The 25,126-nt window shown below is 46.8% G+C and overlaps 1 pseudogene; it reads left to right on the top strand.

Annotated features, from left to right (window-relative positions):
* LOC142251831 (uncharacterized) overlaps window positions 1-25,126 on the top strand; it is a 60,313-nt pseudogene that overhangs the window by 2,526 nt on the left and 32,661 nt on the right.

The raw sequence follows: 25,126 nt of genomic DNA, 5'->3' as shown, positions 1-25,126 counted from the left end.
AAATGGCTGTTTAGTAAAAGACCCCTTCATAGGCTGTGTCCCTTGCTTTGATGTGGAAGGAAAAGGGGTAGTATGAGATGCACAACCAATAATTTAAGAAAGGGAGTGCTCAATAGTTAAGAAAAAGCAATGTGTATGATGAGAAAAGGCTTAAACTATGAATAAGCACACCAATTAAAAAGTCAAACGTTTATTGGTAACAGAAAATGCACACAATAAAAGCAGTTAAAAACCTGATGACTGACCCAATGCATCCAAATTCCAAAAATAAAATGTATATATACCAAATATTTTAATGAATAATACAAACAAGACCAGGGATATGATAACAAAAAAAAATTGTTTTACCACATAAATAGATTACTGCCTATAAGAGCTAATGTGTGACGCCCCAGAGCTATGGGGTACTCGGTCCTGGACCGTATATGTACGGGGATGCTGTTTCATGGTTGTGTAACGGCCGATGCCCGGTTCCGTGACCCTGGGGGTCGCATTTTAAAGGGGGATTATATACAGGGGTGATGAAAGAATTTATATCGTGATGCCACTTCCGGGTTGCTGTTATGGTGATGGAACTGACGCTGCACAGTCTGTTACCACTGCTGCTGTTGGTGATGGCAGCCTGGATGTTAGGCCCTCCGCAAGTAGGGCCAGGCCCCAGGGAGTGAATGATGGGATCCGGCACAGAAAGAAGGGAGACCACACGATGGGGATGCAGTGAAACCTCTGTTTACTCACAGTGGTGTTGAGCTATGGCACTGAAGACTGCTGGTTCAGACCCCTGGTCCCTTTTGTCCTAGTGCTGTTGTGGTAACCTGGTGGTCTCTTTCTCCAGTGCCTCTCACTGGTTGATGAAACCCCGTATCTTTGAGCGTCTGCGGGTCCCCGACTGTCTGTCGGCAGTCTCTCGTCCGTACAGCAGGCAGTTTGAACCCTGTGGGGTCAGTGTTCTGTTCCAGTCAGTGGCTCAATCTTTACTGCTGGTGCCCCCGGATTCTTGGGTCAGTGAGGTCCGTGAAGGTCCCCTCACTGTGCAGGTATTTGTCAGGTAGCCTGAAGCGTTCGCCTGACCTAGGGCCCTGTGCCCCATCGGTGCTCTGGTTCCAGGGGTACCTGGCTGTACCCTCTCTAGCAACCACTCTCCTACGCCACCTAGGTCACTGCTACACAACCCCATCTGGAGACATGTACGTTCCCTTCAACTGTCACTACCAGACTCCTCTGTCGTTCTGTATGTCCCCTCCCACTGTACTGCCATCTACTGCACTGGACTGGCTCCACCTCTAGGTGGCCATACATTGGGTCCCGGACTAGTCAGTTACCCATGCTTGAGAGTGGGAAATTGGGGATGTTATGTGTTTTGGTGATACCGGCACTGGTCTTCCAGGTCCCTGGGGGTAGGCCCTGCATCTTTGTCATTATGCAGAACCTAATAGTGCCCTGATGGGTTCAGGGGCACTACAAATGCATACTGGTACAGGCTTATTATTATTTATTATTATAGCGCCATTTATTCCATGGTGCTTTGTGAAAAGAGGGCATACATAGAAAAGTACAATAATTGTGAACAATTCAACACACAGAGTGGTACAGAAGGAGAGAGGAATCTGCCAGTGCGGGCTCACAATCTACAGAGAAGGGGTGAGAATTAGAGATGAGCCACCCCCCTAAAGTTCGACATCGGTTCGGTTCGTCGAACGGTGCCCTGTTCGACGAGCCATTCGACGAACCTCTCGAACCCCATTGAAAACAATGGGAGGCAATCACAAACACATAAAAACACATTATAAATGTACACATACAGATAATAAACATTGCCATAACACTTACCGGTGCCCGCGATGCGTCCTGCACTCTGTCTCCCGCCGCTTTTCCATTCGTAATTGCTTCGTCCTTCCAATAACCAGCAGTGATGAGAGGACCTATTGTGACGTCAAAATAGCCATGTGACCAGTCACATGTCTATTATCTCATTGGCTACAGACTGGTCACATGGCTAGACGTCATGTCCTGTCCTAGGTCCTGTCAGTGCATCTCTCCAGTATGCGGTGATCGTTTGTGAATAATCGCCGGTGAATAGCGGCACCGGGAATCACGTGATCGGAGCACTGTTGCTATGGCAACCCGGCTGTGAGCGGTGAAGTCACCGCTAACAGCCGGCAGCCTGTGGTCACTCTCACTGAGTGATTTCTGCACAGGGCAGCAGCGTCTTTCTCCCATGCAGTGAAGCCTGATGTAGCAGAGCTACATGGGTTGAAGGAGAAAGAAGACAGAAGACCATGGATTGTGGAGGGCTGACAGTGAGTAATAAACATGGAATCTCTAATGTGTCTGTGTATTTATTTCTATTAAAGTATTTTTTCTCTGTGTGGTGTCTTTTTTTTCAACCCTTTATTGGAGATTCTTAATGGCCGAGTCAAACGTGCCTGACACTAAGAATCTCTGGCTTAATACTAGCTAGTAAAACAAAGCTAGTATTAACTCATAATTACCCAGCGAGCCACCGTCACCAGGGCAGCTGGAAGAGTTGGACAGCACCAGATGATGGTGCTTCTATGAGAGCGCCATTTTCTGGGGCGGCTGTGGACTGCAATTCGCAGCAGAGGCGCCCAGAAAGCTCGGGCTAACCTGTGCTACGGATTCCAATCCCCAGCTGCCTAGTTGTACCCGGCTGGACAAAAAAAGGGTGCAAAGCCTACGTCGTTTTTTTTTTTTAATTATTTCATGAAATTCATGAGATAATTAAAAAAGGGCTTCGCTATATTTTTAGTTTCCAACCGGGTACAAATAGGCAGCTGGAGGTTGGGGGCAGCCCGTACCTGCCTGCTGTACCTGGCTAGCATACAAAAATATGGCGAAGCTCATGTCATTTTTTTTTTTAGTTTTTTGGGAAAAAAAAATAAAAAATGTTTCCCTGGATATTCCATTGACAGTGAAGGTAACACCAAGCAGTGGGGGTTAGCAGCCAGTAGCTGCTTGGATTACCCTTATCTAGCAATACAAAAAATGCAGCGGGAGCCCATATATTTTTTTTTATTATTTATTTGAATAACTAAAAAAAATGGGCTTCCTTGTATTTGATTGCCTGACATGACAGTGCTGTAAAAATAAATCATTAAAAAAAATGACGTAGCGCCCCGCGGTATTTTTGATTCTCAGCGCAGTTAAAGCAGACAGCTACGGGTTGCTACCCCCATCTGCCTAGCGTTACCTTAGCTGGCAATCAAAATATAGGGAAGCCCATTCATTTTTTTTATTTAAGAAAATAGTTTAAAAAAAAAAATTACGTGGGGTCCCTCCATTTTTGATAGCCAGCTAGGGTAAAGCAGACGGCTGTAGCCTGAAAACCACAGCTGGTAGCTTTACTGTGGTTGGCGATCCAATATGGAGGTCGCCCCAGGCTCTTTTTTATAATAATTTTATAAATAATAATAATTACAAAAAAAAGTAGGGTCCCCGCCAAATTGGATCACCAGCGAAGGTAGAGCGGACAGCTGTGGTCTGGTATTCTCAGGGTGGGAAGGTCCATAGTTATTGGCACTTCACAGCCTAAAATTAGCAGGCCGCAGGCGCCCCAGAAGTGGCGCATCCACTAGATGCGCCAATCCTGGCGCTTCACCCCAGCTCATCCCGTGCCCTGGTGTAGTGGCAAACGAGGTAATAAATGGGGTTGATACTAGCTGTAAGGTCACCTGACATCAAGCCCAGCAGTTTGTGATGTCATGGCGTCTATCAGATACCCGACATCACAAACTGTCAGTACTAAGAAAACAAATAAACAAAAAAAATGTATTTCAAAAAACACTCCCCAAAATATTCCCTCATTCACCAATTTATTGTTAGGAAAAAAAAATAAGGGGGTCCGACGACGACTTTGGACCGTCTAGAATATGGGGGGGACACGCTCAGGGAACGTATCACCCATTTTGTAGGAGTGCAGACCCTCCATGTCAGGAGTGTGGGTGCAATGAATCTGCACCCACTCTCCCCGGGTCCACAGCAGCAGACTCCATATCGTAACTGTTGCTTCCAAAGCTGCAATGCCCTGCTCATGAGGTAAGGGCATGCCTAATCAGGAGAACTATTCTACATTTCCAAATATTGGTATTTGCTGATATTATTGCTATTCCACCTACTATATATTGGGGATAGGATCTTGGAGATGGAATACCCCTTTAAGTCCAATTATCCAGCTAAATGAATACAAAACAACAGAGCTCGCTATTAAGATGTGTTTTCTTGTGGCGTATAATGGACTCTCGTGTTTGGTGTCGTTCAGCAGGGCAACTATAAAATCAAATACCTCCATTTGGAAATGAAGTGTAGCTCTCCTGATTAACTATGTTCCTTACCTCATGAGCAGGGCATTGCAGTAGCTTACAGATGCATGGTTACCACCACTCACTGTGTCTGAACACAGGAAGCTGAGCTAACAGCCGCTCTGTGCATGCTGCTGCGTCTATTGTGAAGGAGGGGGCCGCGGGGATCAACGCTGCACAGATACCGTGGGACACCGGGGAACACCGGTGGGGTTATAGGGGGTAACCTGGCAGGGCCTGGGGAGGAGTTTTCTGTCGCATGTGTCATGGCACATGCGACAGAAATCAGAGCAGTAGGGTGAATGGGTCCAGCGCGCTGCTGTGCGCGTGGCCATCTTGGATTTCCGGGAGGGGGTCGGGGGGGGCACTTTGGCGACATCGGGGGACCGGAGGAAACCGGTGAAGAGATTTATCTCCCATCTGACATGTTTGTTTGTGCCAGATGGGAGATAAATAATTTTTTACCGGCGCTGTCATTTACTGTAATGTGATCATCGATATACAGTGTATACCTGTGATCACGTGAGCGGGGACCGGAAAAACCGGCCTTAATCATGATCTCCAGGGTCTCAGCTACCCCCTGAAACCTCGGAGATTTTCTGATGCTGGGGGGCGCTATTCACTTATTTCTGCCTGCTGTTTATAAACGGCAGATCAGAATAAGGCTACAGTCACATGACTGATCCGTTTTGCGGTCCGCAAAAAACAGTCCAATTTTTCACGGGTGAATTCGTGTGGCGTCCGTTTCCGTTCCGTAGACGGTCCGTATGTCATCTGTTTGTCATCCGTGTGTCTTCTGGTTTTTTTTGCATACTGCAAAAAAACTAAAGGAGGGAAAATACATAAATTTACCCAGGATCCATAGCTTCAACCTTCATGAGACGGTCACATGTTCACTCCAGTGCCATTTTCTACTGCTTTTCACAGCGTAGAGCGCTCTGGTGATTTTCCTGTGCTTGTACACTTCATAACAGTCTTTTCTGTCATTATAATGGCAGAAAGACACATAATGTCCCACTCTCCTGCATTTTGTAATTTTGCACCCTTTGGTGCCTTTCATGTGGCACTAAGGCGTGCTTAGCCTTGTATTTACCAAAAAAAAAAAAGAATTTAAAAAAAAAATGATGTGGGGTTCCTCCTACTTTTGTAGCCAGCTAGGGTAAAGCAGACAGCTGCAGCCTGTAGACCACAGCTGGCAGCTTCACCTTGGCTGGTAATCCAAAACTGAGGGCACCCCACGCTGTTATTTTAAATTAAATAAATAATTTAAAAAAAAACCAAACATGTGGGGTCCCCCCAAAATTGGTTCACCAGCCAAGGTAAAGCGGACAGCTGGGGTCTGATATTCTCAGACTAGGGAGGTCCATGGTTATTGGACTCTCCCTAGCCTAAAAATAGCAGGCCGCAGCCGCTCCAGAAGTGGCGCATCCATAAGATGTGCCAATCCTGGTGCTTCACCCCAGCTCATCCCGTGCCCTGGTGCGGTGGCAAACGGGGTAATATATGGGGTTAATACCAGATGTGTAATGTCACCTGGCATCAAGCCCTGGGGTTCGTGAGGTCAGGCGTCTATGAGATACCCGACATCACCAACCCAGTCAGTAATAAAAAAAATAGACGAAAAACACATTTTTATTTGAAAAACACTGCCCAAAACATTCCCTCTTTCACCAATTTATTAGAAAGGAAAACAAATCCAGGTCTGCTGTAATCCAATGGGTTCCCATGATGATCCATACCATAGTCAATGTCCCAGTCAATGAAGAACAGAATGTTCCCCATTGGCTGGGAGAACAATGCAGTGACCTGAGCTAACATCAATAGGTCAGCCCAGGTCACTGCAGGGCATGACAAGTGCTGCTGTCAGGAGCGAGGTACATTACCTGCAGTGACGATCTCCTGCACTTCTGATAGCAGAGCTGTCACTGACTTCAATGACCGCCGCCTTCACAGCCAAGTATCGCGGGAGCCTGTGACATCACCGCTAGTCACAGTCTCGGGTCGACAGCGAGAGGAAATGTGAAGCGGCGGCCATGGAAGACAGTGACAGCGGTCGGGAGGGCGGAACTTCATCACCGCAGGTAAGCCAAGCAGGGTAATGTGTGCAGAGTGCCAAGTGGGTGGAGTCAAGTGGGGTAATGTGTGCGGAGAGCGAGGTGGGTGGAGCCAAACGGGGCCATGTGTGCGGAGTGCGAGGTGGGTGGAGCCAACCGGGGTAATGTGTGCGGGCGGCGGAGTGCGAAGTGGGTGGAGCCTAGCAAGGCCGTGTGTGCGGGCGGTGGAGTGTGAAGTGGGTGGAGCCTAGCCTGGTCTGAAGAGATTTATTGGTCATAAAGCCGTGCTGGCTTTGGTTGATTAATGTCTTCTCATCCAGGTACCCAAGTAAATGTTCTTTGACAATTTGCCTGAAGATTTTTCCTACAATAGAGGAAATACAATAAATACAAATATAAATAAAAGGCGATCAAAACATTGCATCTACTCAAAAATAGTATCAGTAAAAACATCAACTTACGCTGCAAAAATTAGCCATTACACAGCCTCAGATCCCAAAAAAGAAAAATGTTATGGGTCTCGGAAATTGACACCAAAAGCAAAATTTTCTTTTTACAAAGTTATGATTTTTTTTCCTGTACTGAAATTGAAAAAAACCCCCAAAAATTATACATGTTTTGTATCTATCTATATATATAATTGCCTTATTCTGTCTGTCTGTCTCTCTTGCTCCAAAATTGTGTCACGTGACAGTGTCACCGTAAGTGTCATAAAAGGGACAACTGTTGGATTGGCCGCTGGGCTCGGCCTGGCCCCGCCCCCCTCACGGATTGGCCGCTCGCCTCGGCCTGGCCCCGCCCCCCACATGGATTAGCCGCTCTGGGCTTGGCCTGGCTCCGCCCCCCCACGGATTGGCCGCACGCCTCGGCCTGGCCCCGCCCCCCACATGGATTAGCTGCTCACCCCGGACCAGCGTACACCGGCTCCCGGTACACATGTGCAGGGAGCCGGCATACGCTGACGCCTCGCCCGCTCAGCCCCGCTCCAGCGTACACCGGCTCCCGGTACACATGTGCAGGGAGCCGGTATACACTGCGGTCAATAATGAAGTGTCATGCAGCGGTGAAAGAGTTAAAGACACTGCAAGACACTTCATTATAGGCAGCGGGCACCCCCAGAAGAGAGAAGACAGAAGAAAGAAGACCCCGCAGTCATACTCACCAGATGCCGACCGGGAGCAGGTGAGCGCATCAAGGTCCTGCAGCGGCGGAACACACACACACACACACACACATAAGAACAGACACACACACATCAGATCACACTCACTCACTCTCACACACACCTTACACACACATCAGATCGCATCCACACACTCACAACATCCAGTGATATCGCTTACTTCTCGGCGGCGATACTGTGCGTGCAATGACCTTCCAGGACCTGCCGGAGGATCACATGGCCGGAAGCATGTGGTATCTCCGGATGTTGTGACTGTGTGAGCACGTATGTGCGATATCGGCAGTGTGTGTGCGTGTATGCGATCGGGTGTGTGCGTGTATGAGATCGGGTGTGTGCGTGTATGCGATCGGGTGAGTGCGTGTGTTCTGATGTGTGAGTGTATGCGATCGGATCTGTGAGTGTCGGCAGAGGAGCACGGCGTGCAGCACAGCTGCTGGGATCGCCCACCGAAGGGCACAGGGAGAAGTGGGGTTTGAGTGTATGCGATCAGATGTGTGCGTGTATACTGTCTGATGTGTGACTGTGGAGCACGATGGGGGGTGCGCAGCATGGGAGATGGAGCACGATGGGGGGTGCGCAGCATAGGGGATGGAGCAGCATGGGGGATGGAGCACGATGGGGAGTGCGCAGCATGGGGGATGGAGCACGATGGGGAGTGCGCAGCATGGGGGATGGCGCATGATGGGAGTGCGCAGCATGGGGGATGGAGCACGATGGGGGGTGTGCAGCATGGGGGATGGAGCACGATGGGGGATGGAGCACGATGGGGGGTGCACAGCATGGGGGATGGAGCACGATGGGGGGTGCGCAGCATGGGGGATGGAGCACGATGGGGGGTACGCAGCATGGGGGATGGAGCACGATGGGGAGTGCGCAGCATGGGGGATGGAGCACGATGGGGGTGCGCAGCATGGGGGATGGAGTACGATGGGGGGTGCGCAGCATGGGGGATGGAGCATGATGGGGTGTGCGCAGCATGGGGGATGGAGCACGATGGGGGTGCACACCTCCCCCCAAAACACACACACAGCGCCACACGCGCACCGCACAACACACCACACACACACACACTGGGAACCACAAAAACCGCCCTACACAGACAACGCCGCACACACACAACACCCAACACACAAACACCGCTGCATACACAAATATACGCACATACCGCGCAACACACACACTGCACAAAACATACCTCCCCCAAAACACACACACGCACTCCACACCCACACAAACCGAGCAACACACACAGCACCACACACACAGAACGCTGTAGACACACAGCGCTCCACAAACAACGCAACACACACACAACACCACTTTCACACACACCCCCCACCCAGACAACACCCAGAACATTTACAGTGCCCTACACAAACACTGGCAACTACACACAAAAACATCGATATATATAACAAAAAACATACATTAACTACACAATAAATTCTAGAATACCCGATGCGTTAGAATCGGGCCACCTTCTAGTGTATTCATAATGACGAATCATATTGCATTAATTGAAGAATTAATTGAAGAATCAAATTGCAAGGTCAGTTTTACCATATAGTGAGCATGGTAAATAAAAAAAACAATTGTACTGTAGAACTTTTTTTCCAATTTAATGCAGTTGGAATTTTCTTCCATTTTTCCAATACACTATATGGTAAAATGAATAGTTTCATTCAAAAGTCCAACTTTTGTCACAAAATAAAAACCTTCATATGGCTATATTGATGAAAAAAATTAATAGCTCTTAAAAGAAGGGGAGGAAAAAACAAAAGCACACAAACAGAAAATCGCCGAGGGGTGAAGGTGTCGCTGGCGGAGGAGGGGACGCCGCGCTCTCCCTCTGCTTGGGTCTGGCTGCCGCGGCTGCTGCGGCCTGCCGCTGCTCGGTGGCTCGAGCGATGGGCCGGATCCCGGGGACTCGAGCGGCGCTCCTCGCCCGTGAGAGAAAAGGGGAATTGGGGTTTTGGGATAGTTTATTGTCCGTGACGCCACCCACGGTTGTGGTGATTTGTTAACACCACCGCTGCTCTGTATGGGGAGCCCGGGAGTGATGGTATGGAGCAGCCAGTTGTTGATGTGCCCTCCGTGGGTAGGGGTTGTGGTGTTCCCGGTGATGGGATTGGGATGGCGGACAGGCGGGGATGGGGCCTGTGGAGGTGCAGGGGCGCAGGGACAGCCAGTCAACACGACACAGTTCTCGGTAAACAAACGGCTGGTTGGACGGGTCCCTCGGACGGTTCACGGTGCTGATGTTCCCTGCAGTTAGCGGTGACGGTCTCTTCCCTGCACCTATGTAAAGTCCTTTTTGGTAGCGATGGGTTCCCACCGGTTACCCACTCCTCGGCTTCAAGCTGGGCCGAAGGAGCTCTACTCTTGCCCGCAGGCGCTGGCCCTGGGAAACTGGTGCCCTGGCGGTGGCGGTGTCTCCCCTTCACAGTCGGGCTGTTGTCTTCAATCGGGACTTGGTTGTTAGGAGACAGACGTCCCCTTCACTGACGGATTTGGCAAATTATGGCGACTCCTAGCCTTGCCGGGATCCGAAAGGCCCCTGCCCTGGTGCTGACTGTTCTTCGTATACTGCTCCGGTACCGCAGGGTCACCACCCGTCCGCTGTCCTTCCAGCAACCTCCAAGCAGTCCCCCTGCAGACTATCACTGCCGTCTGCTGACCTTGCTGTCACTGTCCGGGGCACACACCCGGACCAACTTCAGGCTTTACAAAACTGTTTCTTTTCACTTTACTTCAGCTTCTCTCCTAAGCTCCTCCACCACTTAACCTCCTTCTACTTTCACCTCCCTAGCTTCACTGCCTGGTTCTCCCGCCTCCAGGGCTGTGAACTCCTCGGTGGGCGGAGCCAACCGCCTGGCCCACCCCCTGGTGTGGACATCAGCCCCTGGAGGAAGGCAACAAGGATTTTGGGTTAGCTTGGATGTACCTGCAGGGAATGTGGGGTGCATGTGGTGTTGTGACCTGTGACCCCTGGCTTGCCCAGGGTGTCACAAAGGGAATAAAAAAATGGTGGTCTCCCTCCTTGAGTTGTACAATATCTGGTCCTGGGGCCTGCCAAGGCATATGCCTAGAATGTCTTAAGGTGGTGTCACACACAGCGACAACGACAACGACGTCGCTGCTACGTCACCATTTTCTGTGACGTTGCAGCAACGTCCCGTCGCTGTCGCTGTGTGTGACATCCAGCAACGAGCTGGCCCCTGCTGTGAGGTCGCTGCTCGTTGCTGAATGTCCAGCTTCATTTTTTGGTCGTCGCTCTCCCGCTGTGACGCACAGATCGCTGTGTGTGACAGCGAGAGAGCGACGAAATGAAGCGAGCAGGGAGCAGGAGCTGGCGTCTGGCAGCTGCGGTAAGCTGAAACCACGGTAAACATCGGATAACCAAGGTGGTTACCCGATATTTACCTTCGTTACCAGCCTCCGCCGCTCTCACGCTGCCAGCGCCGGCTCCTGCTCTCTGCACATGTAGCTGCAGTACACATCGTGTAATTAACCCGATGTGTACTGTAGCTAGGAGAGCAAGGAGCCAGCACTCAGTGTGCGCGGCTCCCTGCTCTCTGCACATGTTGCAGCACAGCGGCGCGTGTCGTTATGATCGCTGCTTCGGCTGCTGTGTTTGACAGCTAAGCAGCGATCATAACAGCGACTTACAAGGTCGCTGCTACGTCACAGAAAATGGTGACGTAACAGCGACGTCGTTGTCGCTGTCGTTTAGTGTGACCCCAGCTTTAATCAGTCTTTTTTGAGAAGGGAGAAATTGAGTTAATCAAATAAAAAAAGAGATGTAAAAAAATCCATTAAAGCATATGAATATCTGCCTCACAAACAGTGTGTGCCACAAACTATTGATTTTTTCCACACTTGTTATAATAGTTTAATTTTACATACATACACACCACACCAATGTTGCTGCCTGTTTACGCTGTTGATTTTTGTCCGTGTACCTAACCTTTCTTGGTTGGTCTTTTTTTGGAAAGGAGGGTATTGTGTTAAAAATACAGTACAGGTTCCCACCATGGTGAGTTATGGGGGAGACTTTCTTATTATTAACAGAACCTTTTGCACAGGCCACCATATTGCAGCACTGGGCACTTTATTGCTACTTTGACATCTGGGATGGGTTTCATGTGGAGATTTAACTTGTAGGGACATGTGATAAGGGCACTTTACATGCTGCAATATCGCTATCGATATTGCTAGCGCGCATAACCGCCCCCATCAGTTGTGCAAAACAGGCAAATCGCTGCCCGTGGCACACAACATCGCTTACACCCGTCACACAGACTTACCTTCCCTGTGACGTAGCTGTGGACGGCGAACCGCCTCCTTTCTAAGGGGACGGTTCGTGCGATGTCACAGCGACGTCACACGGCAGCCGTCCAATAGAAGCGGAGGGGCGGAGATGAGCGGGCGGAATATCCCGCCCACCTCCTTCCTTCATTGCCGGTGGACGCAGGTAAGGAGATGTTTGTCGTTCCTGCGGTGTCACACATAGCGATGTGTGATGCTGCAACAACGACGAACAACCAGCAGGATGCACCACCAATGATATTATGAAAAGGAGCGACGTGTCAACGATCAACGATATTTGACGTTTTTGCGATCGTTGATCGTCGCTCCTTGGTGTCACACGCAGCGATGTTGCTAACGGCGCCGGATGTGCATCACAAACACCGTGACCCTGACGATATATAGTTAGTGATGTCGCAGCTTGTAAAGCACCCTATAGAGTCTGCTCGTGAATTGTTTGTTTAAACATTGTAATTATTTATTGCACTTTGCAGTTTCTCTCTCTGGTCCCTATATTGTTCAATTACCTCATTGGGAATTGATTGTACTTCAATAGATTCAGTTGCAATTTATTCCAGTGTTATTTGACCGTTTACATTTATGGCATGTGTGGCCTTTCATACTACATTATCCTAATGCTGCTATTCTGGGTTCTGTTTTGTATTGTCCGTTTTTGTTATATGTGTACTACTGGTCTGCAGTCTACAATAAATTCATTTGCAGTAGAGACTCTAGTTCTCCTGTTTTTGTATATATCCGTGAGTCTGTGCTGATGGTCATGTGACCATATCAGGCACCAGCCTGTTTATAATGCTTTATATGGCCGTTCAGTATTTGTTTGCTTATAATTCCTCCCTGTATCTAGTAGCATAGATAAAGAGATCTCTAGAAAAAGTATTTCTAAAGATCTTTTACCGTATGCTAATGAGCGAGGGGACTAGTCCCCTGGGTGTTAGTTCCCCTTACCAGTCGTCAAGGACGTGCTAACATGCTAATAAGGAATATGCAGCATCACAGGATGATCTCACTCACCTCTCCGCTGCCATTACATCCGCCTCTGGATTTTGTCTCAGTGCGCATAACCCCGGAGTTTGGGTCATATGCACTACTTCACTTTGAAGCCAGGACACGTGCACCCAGCTTTATAATCTGCATGACAGAAACTACGGGGTCATGTGCACTGAGCCGAAATTCCCCATCAGTCGCGATGGCAGCAGAGAGGTGAGTGAGATCATCCTGTGACGCTGTATATTTATTAGCATGTTAGCACACCCACAGGGGTGTACAAACATACTAATGGAACCGAGCGGAGAAAGGAAGATCAGCTCACCCAGATCAATGAAGACTCCTGATGAGGAACAGGTGCACGGAAAGGCCGGCCCGGCCAGGGAATTCCAGGAAAAGAAAGAGGATCCAGCACTCGTGTCCAAGTTATATGTAAAACTTAGTTTTTATTCATATTCCATTAAAAAATTTATGTAGATCACATCCAAGGTATAAAAATCCCCATGGGAGGTAAGATGAGATAACAAGGATGGTACGCGTTTTGAGCTATGTGCTCTTAATCTCAATCTTGGATTTTTAATGGAATATGAATAAAAACTAAGTTTTATATATATGTTGGACACGAGTGCTGGATCCTCTTTCTTTTAATGAAACCGACTAGCCAGGGGAACTAACCTCCAGGGGATTAGTCCATGCACTCATTAGCATATTATAAAAGATCTTTAGAATTACTTTTTCTAAAGATCTCTTTATGTATGCTACAAAATACAGGGACAGTTAGGCAGGGATTAGCAATATGCACCCAGAACTGCTCGTGGATCTGGGCATATTGCACTTGACAGGTTCCCTTTAAGGAGATCCCTTTGGATGGTGCCCTCATATTAATATATACCTATGGACTGCCTTTGTTTGCATCTTTTTACGGTTATTGGTATCAAGTTGTAGCTGTAACGCACGTCTTGTATTTTTTTTTTTGTTTCCTAGGTCATTCAGCATTTTATTTACTCCTCCAACCCCCAAAGTAATCCCTTTTATAGATCTTAGGGGCACTTTGCACACTACGACATCGCAAGCCGATGCTGCGATGCCGTGTGCGATAGTCCCCGCCCCCGTCGCAGCTGCGATATCATGGTGATAGCTGCCGTAGCGAATATTATCGCTACGGCAGCTTCACATGCACTCACCTGCCCTGCGATGTCACTCTGGCCGGCGAACCGCCTCCTTATTAAGGGGGCGGGTCGTGCGGCGCCATAGCGATGTCACACAGCAGGCGGCCAATAGAAGCGGAGGGGCGGAGATGAGCGGGACGTAAACATCCCGCCCACCTCCTTCCTTCTGCATAGCCGGCATGAGCCGCAGGACGCAGGTAGGAGATGTTCCTCGCTCCTGCGGCTTCATACACAGTGATGTGTGCTGCCGCAGGAACGAGGAACAACATCGTAACATCGGTATTTCCCAATTCATGGAAATGCCGGACCCTACACCGATGATACAATAACGACGCTTTTGCGCTCGTTAATCGTATCAAAAAGGATTTACACACTACGATATCGACTGTGACACCGGATGTGCGTCACTTTCGATTTGACCCCACCGACATCGCAGCTGCGATGTCGTAGTGTGCAAAGTGCCCCTTAGTGTCATCTGCACTTGCAACCTTCTGATTCAGTACCATTTGTTATTCTACTAATAAACATGTTACACTGTAAGATCTCCAAGGTGCATCCCATGGGTCTTTCTAAATGTCCCTTGTTCCTCCTAGAAGGATGATTCATTACCCATGGTCATCTGCTTTTCTGTGCATTGAAAACATAAAATAATAAGGTTTATATTCAGGTTTACCTTTTTCGTGCAAAACAAATATTTTAATGTCAATTAGCTTTTAAATACAAAAATAAGGAATTTAATCATCCTAGACAAGAACTACTTCTATTTAGTAGACTGCTAAAATAGTCAAATACAGACTAAAAGTGGTTTTGCTTGGCATAGTCATGTGTATACACTCAACCATATTACAGCCACAACATATGAGTCTCTCGATGTTTTACTGCACAAAGCTTAGTTAATAATAGGGTTATATTAGAGTTGATTAAAAAGATTTGCAGGTCCTTTGTCTAATGGCAGCAGTAGTCCATGGCCACTAGACTGGAGTACTACAAAGCTCCTACTAACCAATGGCTTCCCCTAGTGCCTCTAGTGATTAGTAGGCCCCCTTGACACCATATGTGAGCCAAAGAACAAAGCATTGTCATTGTTAGCCTACTAATCAGAAGAGGCACCATGGATGCCGCCAGTATTATAAGGTCGTAGTGCTCTCATCAATACACAATCAGATTGATAGCCATTTCTGAGCTTCAATTGTATAGGGTGAGGTCCCGTTCAGAGCTATCTATTCATGTTCCCTTTATAGTGTACAATAAACTTCACAAATAATGTAACTATTATTACAAAATGTTAAAAATTGTGATATTTACTTACCACAATAAAACTTCTGAAAGAAGCCTAAAAATGCCTTCCCAATCAGAAAATTAGGTTTAGGAGAGTAGGGTTGCAAGTGTTAGGAGCCATATCTTGCACATTTGTGTAATTTACTCTTTGTCCTATAAGCTGAAGACTTAAAGGGCTATTCCCATCACCAGGATCCTATCTCAATATATAGTAGGTGCAGTAATAATAATAATAATAATAATAATAATATTTGCAAATATCTCCAATTACAAATGTAGTATAGCCATGTCTCTGACCTCATGTGCAGGGCATTGCAGGTAGGTATCCTTGGTTATGATCACGAGCAACTAACTGTCACTACATGGGTGGTTGTAACCATGGATAGCCAAGCTGTAATGCCCTACACATAGGAAAAATGACATGGCTTTATCAGGAGAACTATACTACATTTCTAATTGGAGGTATTTGCTAATATTATTATTATTAAACCTACTACATATTGGAATAGGATCTGTCATGACTGTAATGAAGCGACTGGGAGATGGGACTCCTAAACTGACCCTCAGCCTAGGGGAGCCCCTAGCTATCCCTCATCCCAGAGATACGCCTGATGGTGGCAAGGTCTGGACCCCCAGCATAACCCTAACTCCTGAGGAACCCTGATGTTATAACGTCTCACCCCACCCTGGGAGGTGGGCAGGACACAAATAGACAGACAGGGGGGAACTCTACCTCACAGCAGTCACAGAGGGAGTTAAAGACAATGTATGCACAGGGGGGAAATAAAAAAAAGGAATGAAATACACAACGACAAGGGTATCTCCACAACACACCACAATAGCATACAACAGTGTTCCAGCAGCTGAATCACCATGCACCAAGACGGATATCACTTTTGCTATATTTTGCATGGAAGAGCAGGATCCACAATCTTCTAAAGGGCGGAGGCGGCTGTTATAGGACTTCAGTGACCTGTGGCCTCCAGCAGCAACTCACAGCCTAGCAGGAAGTAACTCCTGCCAGACCAAGTAATCACAAGAGAGCACAAAACTGGTCGATGCACGGCTCTGACTAAACAACACAGAACCACCAGGTGGCATGTCAGACTCTGCAGTGGCCAGTCGCCATGACAGCTGGTGTGTTATTACAGTCCCTGACAGACGTTCTGTCGCTTTTACATGTTATGTAAATAAAATCTTATAACCTGACTTTAAATTCATCCATTGGTTTTATAAATTACTCTTTTGAAAGCTGAAACCCTCCCAAATTTGGTTTAGGTTATGAAAATAAAGTTGCTGCAAAGCTGAAATATTGATCATTTAATGAACACAGAACTTCAACTTGACCTCTGACAACATGCCAAAAATGCACCGTGTGACCAAAGCCTTGATTATCAAGAGGCTGAAGACCAGATCCACTGCAGAGGTGGCTGGCACCTTTAATGTGTCTCAGCGTCAAGTACAAAGAATTAGAAAAAGATTTAAAGAGCCTGGAGATGTTTTTGACAAGCCCATGTCTGGCAGACCCTGCAAAACAACTGCTCAGGAGGATCGTTTGTTGGTTAGAAAATCCAAAGCCAGCCCCTCTTCCACTGCAGCAGAGCTTCAAAAAGGCCTGGTCATCTCAAGTCCCTGTGTCAACTAGAACAGTTTGTAGGATTCTGTCTCAAAATGGTCTCCATGGTTGAATCAGTGCCCAAAAGCCAGCACTAAACAAAAGGCAATTAAAAAAAGTGTGGAATTTGCCAAGTACCACAGAGTGCTAAAAAGTTGGATGCTGGAAAAATGGCAGAAGATGGATTTCTCTGATGAATCTTCAGTTGAATTACACCACAGGTGCTGCAAATACTTCAGGAGACCTACTGGAGCCCATATGGATCCAGAAAACAGTTACGTTTGGTGGTGGAAGGATCATGGTCTGGGGTTACGTTCAGTATGGGGGTGTGGAAAACATTTGCAAGGTGGAAGGCAATATCAATACCCTAAAATATCAAGAAGTATTAGCTACCTTTTACATTCCCAATCATAAAAGAGGTCAAATTCTGCAGCAGGATGGTGCTCCATCTCATCCATCCATCTCTACAACAAAGTTTCTCCTAGCAACGAAGATCAAGGTGGTCAAGGACTGGCCAGCCCAGTCACCAGACATGAACATCATTGAGCATGTTTGGGGTAGGATGAAAGAGGAAGCTTGGAAGACAAAACCAAAGAATCTAGATGAACTCTGGGAGGCATGTAAAGCCAGCTTTACATGCTGCAATGTATCTTACAATGTGTCGGCGGGGTCACGTCGTAAGTGACGCACATCCGGCATCGAAAGGTACATTGCAGTGTGTAACAGGTACGTGCGATTGCGATTGAACGAAAATCCGTTCATCGCATACACGTCGTCCATTCCTCATGAATTGAACGTGAGGTTGTTCAATGTTCCCGAGGCAGCACACATCGCTGTGTATGACACCCCAGGAACATTGAACAGATCTTACCTGTGTCCCTCGGCTCCAGCCGGCTATGCGGAAGGAAAGAGGTGGGCGGGATGAGTACTTCCCGCTCATCTCCGCCCCTCCGCTTCTATTGGCCGGCTGCCGCGTGACGTCGATGTGACACCGAACGACCCTCCCACTCCAGGAAGTGGACGTTCGCCGCCCACATCGAGGTCGTATGGACGGGTAAGTAAATGTGACGGGGGTTAATCGTTTGTGCGACATGTTCAACAAATTGAACGTGCCACACATACGATGGGGGCGTTGCAAATCGCATACGATATCGTATGCGAAATTGCAACGTGTAAAGCTGGCTTAAGACTGCATTCTTTGCTATTCCTGATGACTTCATCAATAAATTGTATGAATCATTGTTGAACTGCATGAATGCAGTCCTTCAAGCTCATGGAAGTCACACAAAATATTAAATATGGCTCTAATAGCACCACAACTTCATTCACCAATGTTATGCAACATATCTTTGTATTAGAAGTTAATTATTTGTTTGAATTTCACATTACTTTCTGTGGGTTACAAAACGTTTGTCTTGCAAAAATCTGACCTTTCTGTGTTCATTAAATGATCAATATTTCAGCTTTGCAGCAACTTTATTTTTATAACCTAAACCAAATTTGGGAGGGTTTCAGCTTTCAAAAGAGTAATTTATGAAACCAATGGATGAATTTAAAGTCAGGTTATAAGCTTTTATTTACATAACATGGATAAGCGACAGACCTTGTGTCAGGGACTGTAGAGCAGCACACCACATGAAAGGATCTTGGGGATGGGAATAACCCTTTAAGAACCCTGTCACTAGGAGCATCTTACTTTGACATACCACCAGTGTTCCCAATATAGAATATGGTATTAAATATATGGATTTCAATTGAGCATTCATTCTAAAATAGTTTCTGAAAATATTTTTTCTTCAAGGAAACAGTTAAAGACCTTAAAGTGAATCTGTCATTTGATTCATGCTTCCCAAACCATGAAGAGCATGAAGCAGATCTTGGCAGCATGAATGCAGCTAGGTTTATTTCATGGAAACCATAGCCACAGATATGACTAATCCGGTGCTGATCGGCCCCCTCACCAGGCTTTACCCACCACTGCTTCCATTGATTAACACATGTACATAGGAAGAGACCTATCAATCATCTGCTGCAGTGCTGGTATGGGCGGCCTTAAGCGGAGCTTAACTAGTCTATTCCAGATGTTTAAAGTATATTTTCTTTGAAACACTGGAGCATTCTCCATGTAATAACTGTAGGTGAGACTAGTCTTACACCATCCATACCTTGCTCCTCGCAGAACTGCTTCAGATGATTGTAAGGTCTCTCCCTAACATGTACACAGAGAGACACCTATCAAGCTGCAGTGGGAAGAGCCAACCATGAGTGGAGTCGTACTAGTCTCATCTATAGTTATTACCTGGAGAATGTTAAAGTGTTTCAAAGAAAATAAACTTTAAACATCTGGACTAGACTAGTCCAGCTCCGCTCCAGGCCATCCATACCAGCACTGCAGCAGATGATTGATAGGTCTCTCCCTATGAACACAATGTAAATAATCTTCAGCAGCGCTGGGCTGTAGGTGGACTGCTGAAGAATCGGGTGGGGGTAGAGCTGGACTAGTTTGGTCTCTGACTATGGTCCCTTGTCAAATCTTTTAAGGAATTCCACTAAAAAGAAGCAGAACTACTGGATAACAATCCTCTGCAGGTCCGTGGTGTTGGGAAGTTTTAACTGTTTCCACTTCTATCTATGGTCGTGCTAAGCCTTAGTGCCAAGCAGTACATACAAATAATCTGAAAATAGGAAAGAGGGGGCACTTACCTACGGTATAAAACTTCTTGCTTTATTAATACTTCATAGGACCTGTAGAAGTACTGGGAAGCACGAACCGTCCATCATCCAGGCATCTCCTGCATCATTCTCTACACCTGCCCTCTGCCCACATGTTTTTATGAACCATCAATAAAACAAGAAGTTTTATAACATTAGTAAGTGCCCCATCTTTCTTCTTTCAGGCTATCAAATCTTTAATGTATATCTTCTCTGAAATGCAGATGCATTTAAGAATAAATTACACTTGGCTGCAATCGTGAAGTGAAAATCTGATTCATCCTGTCCATGGTTTATGCAGCATGAATCAGATGACAGTTTCAGATTACATCTTCGCAAAGCAAAGTGACCTAAGAAACTAACCATAACATACATATAAGATCCCCCGACCTCTCCAGTGTTATATCTCCAGTAGTTCTTGCTGGTTCTGTAATAATGATATCATGTACAATGTATACATTGTACATAGTTCACGAGGTCGCTGCAGCCAATCACTATATTTAGGGATGATATAAGTATATACAGCACATGTCTCTGATGGACAGTTATAAGTTTCAGCAGTCACATGAATGATGTATGGTATGACACCCGACTAGTGATGGGCGAACCCCCCCCCCCGATTTTCGGGATCAGTAGCCTCGCCCAAACTTTTTGTAAGGTTCGAGTTCAGGGCCGAAGATAACGCAAACTCGCATCCGGACCCCGAGCTTGGACTTTACAGTTATGGGATAGGGCTGGGGGTAGTGTAAAATACAGAATATAGTTAATAATAAACATTGTCATTATACTTACCGGTCCCGCGATACGTCCTGCAGACCCGCTTAGCTGCTGTCTCCCGACCAATCATTAACTTCTGGCGGTATTCACTATTCTGCTTGGCACTCGGCAGTCTTTGTCTTTTTTGGACATGTTCACGGTGACATCAGGGTTCACCCGAGTCTATGGCTTAGGCATGGACTCAATTGAACTTTGACTGTCACTGTCAGCCTGCTTCTTGCTCTGTAAAGATGCTTGTCTGTACAAAGCAATAAAGCAGAGCTGACATTGCCCTCCCTGTTTACTATGTCTGACCAATAATTTTTTTTCATAACAAAGATATAGTCTCTAAATGTTTTTTTTGTTTTATTTCTAATAAAAAATAGTTTTCTATGTGTTGTGTTTTTGTTTTTACTGTTTACTAGAAATTCATGGTGGTCATGTTTAATTTGGCATAACACCATGAATTTCAGGCTTAGTACCAGCTGAGAATACAAACCTGGTATTAACCCCTTTATTACCCAGCGTGCCACTGTCATCAGGGAGAGCAATGTCACCTCTGCTTCATCGCTCTGTACAGACAAGCATTTCTACAGAGCGAGAAGCAGGCTGATACTGACAGTGACAGTTAAAGTTCAATCGAGTCCATGGCTCGTGAACATGGCTGGTGAACAAGGATGAAAAAAGCCGAAGACTGCCGAGTGATGAGCAGTGCAGTGAATACCGCCGGAAGTTAATGATCGGACCAGTGGCGTAACTAGAGTTCGATGGGCCCTGGTGCAAAATTAGGACTGGGGCCCCCTTCAGTGTACAGGATGATTACGCTGACACTTGGTTCTTTCCCTAAGCACCCAGCTTTCCCATGCTCCAATATCCCTTTTTCCCTCAGTACCCAGCTTACCATGTTCTGATATCCATCTTGTCTTCAGCACCCATGTTTCCAATGCTCTGCTATTTTCCCTCAGCACCCAGCTTGCCCTTGATATCAGAGCATGGGAAAGCTGGGTGGTAAGGAAAAGATGTATAGCAAAACATGGGAAAGTTGAGTGCTAAGAGAAAGATGTATAGCAGAGCATGGGTGGGTGACCGAGCCTCAGCATCAGCTGGGCACTGAGGACAAGATGGATATCAGAATATATGAAATCTGGATTCTGAGGGATATCAGAGCATGGGAAAGCTGGGTGCTGAAGGAAAGAGCCAATTTCCCTAAGCACCCAGCTTTCCCATCTCATGCTTGTATCTTTGTCCCTCATCCTGGTATATAGCCTAATATATAGTATCTTCGTGTATAGCCCTATCCATTTTTTTTTTTTTTTTTGCTGTACATTATACTTGTGCTATAAATAACATTATAGATTTATTCATGTTGCATCTAAAAATGGTAGTTTTTTTTTAATGGTACACGAGTTTTGGTATTTTTAAGAGGGTTTTTTTTGGCCCTTTTAGTATTAATTCTGCTTTTATAATATCTGAAGTTTAAAAATGCCACACATGTACACATTCCCACAAATGCAGACATATAAACTAGATTTGTATATACTGTATTTGTGAGCATTTTGTACACACTACTGTATATACAAAGAAATAAGAAAGCTGGATGTCTGATAGTGTCATGTAAAACTCTCGAAGGGTCCTCAGCCCCCTCTTTGCCATCAGCCACAGATCATCATGACGATTATCTGATCAGCCTGAAAGTTTAGGTATTTATGACTTTGGGTGATGGTCGAACTGCAACCAAAGGAGGCAAAGAGAGACATCCCTTTGTTCTGTTGGAGGGAAAACTTCCAAAACAGTTTTTAAGCACTACATGAATGCTAGAAAAATTAAAAGCATATTTCAAGAATCCCTGTAGCGCGCTGAACCCAGCACACCGTTTAATTTCACTGGGAGATCGCTGGTATTGCAACAAATGAGATACGCTAGATGCGTGGTGTTTGGTATCTATGTAAATGTAAAAACGAGATATAAAATATGACGCTAATATCTTTCACCTGTGTGGCCCAGGGGCAAAGATATGTGATAAACTAGAATTAGGGAACTTTGTGATAATCTCGGCACAGCCCACAAGAGACTGTAAAATGAGGTCACAGAGAGGGGGATTACCTAAGGGCATAAAGGCGACAAGCTCCTAGATGGGGTTAGTCAGTACTGGAGGGCATCATAAGGGATGATGCTGGCCGATTCTACCATCTTCTTTTCTTCTCTTGGAGCCCCTCCCTCCCTAAATTCAGACGTCACATCTATGGCATGAGTTTAGTAAGTTTCATGTTTATACCTTTTATTTTTATGTAACTGTCTATACTGTAATTGTATTGTTCCCTTTTGTAAATTCTTGCATATTTTTCAAACACTGCCTATTTTCGGATTAAATATATAAAATTTAATAGTTTCTTTCCTCATGCTTTATATACAAATCCAAAAACCCGAAGGGCCTTATGCTATCTGTAACAGGTACCCGGACTGCCTGTGAAACATCCGGTGGTGGCAGTGTAATTATTATTGCATAGAATTATTGGAGTGCTATCATTAAGGGTACCGAGATATATATATATTCCATTAGTGGGAATCGGTGATATATACATTTACCCTTGCTGTGAGACCTCCAATATTTGGCATTATTAGCTCAGCAGCCTCATTCTGTTCGTTGTCCTGCAGTACCAAAAGTGGCCTGTCGACAAGAGGGGCGCTAGAGAGTAGTCTTGTTTGTGACAAACCAGCGAACAGCTGCGGGATATCTGAGTGACTCCCTCGGCTATTCATGACAAATTGGTGGCAAGCGGTGGGATATAGAGCATTAGTGATCTGGTTTGAGAAATCATCCCTTTCACTAAAAACTTGCAAAAGTTTTGTGGATCGAACTCAGTGTTTAAATATACCTGGAACAATACTGTACTTGTAGCAGTTACCCCCTCCCTTCTCTCTTGTTTTTCTATCCTATCTTTTATTTGGCAATGATGGATGCAGTGCCAGAAGCCTGGTACAATCAGCAGAAGAAGGAGGTTCTTGCTGGACTCTGCAGATCCAAGTTGATTGATGCCCATGGCAAAAAGAGGCAGGACCTCATTAAAGAACTTTTATAATGGGACGCAGAGCACGTCCGTTCCCTCAGTGCTGAAGAAGAGGAGGCAAGCCAAGCCCAGCATGGTGCTGCTGCAAAATCCCCACCATCAACTGCAAGCCAGAGCAGTGACCGGGGCAACATGGACTCCTACCTGCAGATGGCCCTACAGCAACTCGCTGCAGAGGACCGAGAGGGACGTCTGAACCTCATTCAGCAATATCGAGAGGTCGAGACTGCCGAGCGTCAAGCCCAGAGAGACTGTGAATTGAAGGTCCTCCAAGCCCGGCAGAAGACATCTTCCTCACTGAACGGTGAGTCCAATAATGCCAGCAGCTTTAAGCCCTGACCGGAGCACTTTCCTGTGAGGGAAAAGGATGGGGATTTGGACAACTTTCTGAGGGGATTTGAAAAGACTTGCTTGCAGTACCAGTTGCCCCCAGCACAATGGGCACGATACTTAACCCCAGGGCTGCGAGGCAAGGCCCTGAACGCGTTTTCCAGTCTCCCTCAAGAGCAGCGTGGAGACTATGAGGCCATAAAACAGGCCCTAATACGGAAGTATCAGCTGACTCCAGAGGTGTACGGAAAAAAATTCCGGACCCTCCAGCGCGGACCTCATGACAGCTACAGTGATTTAGTGGGTGGGCTCCAAACCACCTTTGACCAGTGGATCCAAGGACTGTCTGTTAGAACCTTTTGGGAGCTAAGGGACCTAATTGTGAAGGACCAACTCTTACATCTTTGTCCTGTGGAGGTTCGACAGTTTGTTATGGACAGAGAGCCCAAGGAGGCCTCAAAAACAGCCCAGATTGCCGACACCTATGAGGCCAACCGTGCATCGGGGGTGCGGAAGCCGTCCACTGCCAGCTGGAGACTTGGTAAGATGACAACTATGACCGCCCCTGCCCCTACCAGCCGACCTCCCGTAGGTCCTGTGTCATCCACCAGTGCCCGGCCCACCTCTGAAACTCGCAGGTGTTTTTCATGCAACCAGCCTGGACACCTCAGCTCCACTTGCCCAGAGAGGCAGAAGAGAAACCCCACATCCAAGGCCCAAGAGCCTAGTGCAGCTGTCTTTTTGGTGGGGGAGGCGGGTAGTAGACCTGCGAAAACCTACACTTCGTCACCGTGGGCGGAACCCCCACTGTGGGGCTCAAGGACACTGGAGCCGACTGAACACTGATCCGCCCCGAACTGATGCCTCCTGGAAACTTTATCCCGGGAAAATTCCTGACTGTCACTGGGCTTGGGGGTGTTCGCCAATCTTTCCCAATGGCCCGGGTTTCCCTCGACTAGGGTGCTGGGAGAGGGTGGAGGGAAGTGGGGGTATCCGAACATCTACCAACCAATGTTTTATTGGGGACTGATCTGGGACGATTGGTTGCACAATTTCTCCCTGATGATCACCTCCAATCCAATAAGTTATGTGATGCAAATGTTGTTGATAAGTCATCTGATGCAAACGCTGTTAAGTCATGTGACCCGAATGCGGATATCCAGAACGTGATTACAAATGTTGTGCATGGTAATAAAGTGGAGGTTTGTACAGGGGAACTCAGCCATGCCACGCTGCAGGGTGACGTGGCTGAGGACGACTCCAAGGTAGTAAGTGTCTGTGCTGACAGAGATGGAGGCAGACATGAGAACCCCGAGGAAAGTGGTCAAA

The sequence above is a fragment of the Anomaloglossus baeobatrachus genome, chromosome 9 (genome assembly GCF_048569485.1).
Source record: "Anomaloglossus baeobatrachus isolate aAnoBae1 chromosome 9, aAnoBae1.hap1, whole genome shotgun sequence".
Classification (NCBI taxonomy): domain Eukaryota; kingdom Metazoa; phylum Chordata; class Amphibia; order Anura; family Aromobatidae; genus Anomaloglossus; species Anomaloglossus baeobatrachus.
The sequence above is the reverse complement of the archived record's forward strand: the minus strand, read 5'-3'. Positions and strand labels throughout refer to the sequence as shown.